Below are 3,303 nucleotides of genomic sequence, written 5' to 3'. Positions count from 1 at the left end.
TCCTGCTAGGTCTAAAGAAAATCGTTTGAAGGGGAAGGGGTTTCTAGGTTTTTGGATTTTGCACAGGTATTCCTCCTATCTTCTGTTTTTCTTCTTATTTACCACAGTAGGTTATCAGCATAGGGTCAATTTTGATACATTATGGATTCCTTTAATAGTTCTTTACTGGTCTATTATTGATCCAATATGGGTTTTCCTAAATCTTTTTTTCTAATTAGTTGGAATTTGTCTTTGTTCTCTCTCTCTCAGGCAGCGGATTAACCGGCAAGCCTTTGCAGATCCAAGAAAACAGAGAGACTCTTATAGTCCTCGGTTATGTATAATACATCTTCTCTTTTTGCTTATTTATGCAGATTCTTCTCTCTTTCTGTGATATCCATCACCTGACTTATGTCATTATCCTGTTGAAAATGTTATGTGTTTAATGCCTTCTTCTTTCCAATTTGGTAAGACAGTTGTTAACCCTAGAAGATATCTTCATTAAAACAAAATATGGAAGAGAAATATGCTGCTCAAGGGAAAGAAGGACTACCATGCAGTGTGCTGGATTAATGGCCAAGAAAAAGAACCAGATATGACCCATTGATAATTTTTTATCTGCACTGTTTGTACTATTTCTATAAATTTTGGAATGCTTTATATCAAAGAGTGAGGACTCGAGGTCCATGAATTCTGTCACAGATCAGCCAAATTGGATTAGTATAAGTCCAGGTTGATCCTACCCTAGTTGCTTCTAGGATCAACAATTTTGCTTTCCTTAAAATTCTGTGAAATGGATTGGCCGATCAAGATTGAAATAAATCAGGGACTTGATATATGAAGCCTTGCTTTATATGATTTGTATCATGTGCCAGCGGATAGAACTATATGCCACATTCCATTCTATACTTGATGGTTACTCTGTCAGATTTTTGTGATCTCAGATATTGCTTATTATCTTGTACTTGAGAAATTGTTTTTTGTCTAAAGAAATTTGTGCCTATTGATGTTTCAAAAGCAGTTCCAAATTAGTGGGGGAAATAAATTTACAGATTCCTATCAAGGTCTCCATTCAGAGGACCAATGGATTGGCCCTTGATGTATTGCCCTTATTATTGTATCTGTATTATAAGTGCTTGTATTTTTAATGTTAAACCATCTCTTCATTTGATTCTGTAGTTGATGGGTGTGGAGGTGTTTTTCATACATCATCCCTCTTTTCTTATGCAACCAAGGATCCACAGGTTCATTTCTTTGACAGCCACTGAAATAGTTTTAACTGCTATTTGCATTTTATAACTTTACTTAGTTATGAATCTTCAGAGCTTTACTTGCTTTAATGCTATTTTCTATACTACAACTAAATAAAGAACTTTTTCCTATGGTACTCCACTGGACTTCCTCCCCACATCCATTTTCCCTAGGCTTTGTTCTGCATGATTATATGCTTTTACTCACAGTTGATATTGTTTACTCTGTCTTCTGTATGCATAAAAGTGTGATGTTTATGAACTTTTTGTGTTTCCTTTTTCATTAAAGGGAACTCTTAATGTTCTTGGATCCTGTGCAAAAAATCCATTTGTTAAAAGAGTGGTTGTAAGATCCTCTTTAACTGCAGTTTTATTTAATAGAAAACCTCGGATGCCAGATGTGGTTATTGATGAGACTTGGTTAATTTTCAGATCCAAAGCTTTGCAAGGAGTCTAAGGTGTGTATATTTGTGCAGTATTGTATAGGCCCTTGAGGTCTTGGCGTTGGCTACATATAATGTCTTACCTTTGCTTTTGATATTTTCTGTCACAAATTTATTTTGTTTTGCAATAAGTTCTTTATGTTTTTGAACTAAAAGTAAAAATTTACCTTGCAGATTACTTATTTATTGGTCCAATATGTCTAATGAGATTTTTTCCTCTTATAGCTCTAGTATGAATTTTCAAAGACCTTGGCTGGGGAATCTGCCTGGAAATTTGCAAAAGAGAAAGAGATGGACATGGTTACAATAAATCCAGCAATGGTGATAAGTCCTCTTTTACAGCCAACCCTTAACACCAGTGCTGAAGCAATTTGGAACTTAATAAATGGTATGCTAACCTATCATTGAAGTTCTTTTTTCTCTTCCCCCACCCCCAAATCATAAGCCTTTTTTCTCTCTCCTATATCCCTCTCCTCCAATACATCCCAAATAATAGGTTATATGCATGAATGAGAATGTATTATGCGGGTTATCCAAAGCCTCTTGCAAAGTTTAACATAGATAATCCAAGAGTTTTCATTTTAGGGATTTTACAAAGACAGTTCCCTACTTGTTTGGGACCGAAACTTAACCAGTTAGATGGTTGTGGGGTTGTCTATCACATGGAGCCACTGATGTTTGCCACATGACAATTTGTAATAGATAAAGACATTGTGATAATCAGTAAAACCAGTATAATTAGTATCTTTGGTTTCTGTAGTATGTCTTTGCAACTATGTTTGCACTCGTAGTCTTAGGTGGGTAGCCGAAAGTCTATTATTTGACACTGGAAGTTTCAAACTAATTCCATAACATTTAGTAGAATGTTGCATAGAATCAGATTTGCAACTTTTTTAAGATAACTGTTTCCTAAAGTGTTTTTTTTTTTTTTTAAAAAAAAAAAAGAAAGTTCTCTAGCAACTATATATTTTATGGGAAAATGTTGGGTATGCCGCCGATATCAAGTATGCTAGCATCCATTGTGTTTATCTCTCTCTTCCCTTTTTCTGAAATGACCCTCATATCCTTCCTGAATGATACTCCATCATGTGTTCCTATTGGTCCTATCCGCTAGCATACTTGATATCGGCGGCATACCTATCCCTCTCCCATATTTTATAATGAAAAATTTCATTCTTGTGACATTAGTGCCAATGTTTTATTTGCTGCAGGAGCACAAACATTTGCCAATGAAACATATGAATGGATTAATGTCAAAGATGTTGCTGATGCTCATATTCTAGCATTTGAGACTCCTTCAGCCAATGGAAGATATATAATAGTTTAGAGATTGCTCATTATTCACAGATTGTAAAAGGTTCGCGTGAATATCCAACTTTGCCCCTTCCAGAAAAGTAAGTTTTGAAAACCCATATATTTCCTTTCCATCCTCATTTTTTGGATTTCACAATGCACTTAAATATATGTAATGTTTACCTGTAAAAGTTTTTGCTGCCATCAACTTGCTTTTAAACCTATGTAATTTAATTGATTTAAGACTAACAAGGTAAAAACACCAAAAAGTCTTTTAATAGATGTAAGCTCGAATAGTCCCAAACCTTGGGATTCTTCAACATTGTTCATGAACTTGG

General features: G+C 34.8%; 1 pseudogene; it reads left to right on the top strand.

Moving 5' to 3' along the window:
• Nucleotides 1–1,133: 1,133 nt before the first annotated feature.
• On the top strand, nucleotides 1,134–3,070 carry LOC122089550 (annotated as a pseudogene).
• Nucleotides 3,071–3,303: the final 233 nt, after the last annotated feature.

The sequence above is a fragment of the Macadamia integrifolia genome, chromosome 9 (assembly GCF_013358625.1).
Source record: "Macadamia integrifolia cultivar HAES 741 chromosome 9, SCU_Mint_v3, whole genome shotgun sequence".
NCBI lineage: Eukaryota > Viridiplantae > Streptophyta > Magnoliopsida > Proteales > Proteaceae > Macadamia > Macadamia integrifolia.
The sequence above is the reverse complement of the archived record's forward strand: the minus strand, read 5'-3'. Positions and strand labels throughout refer to the sequence as shown.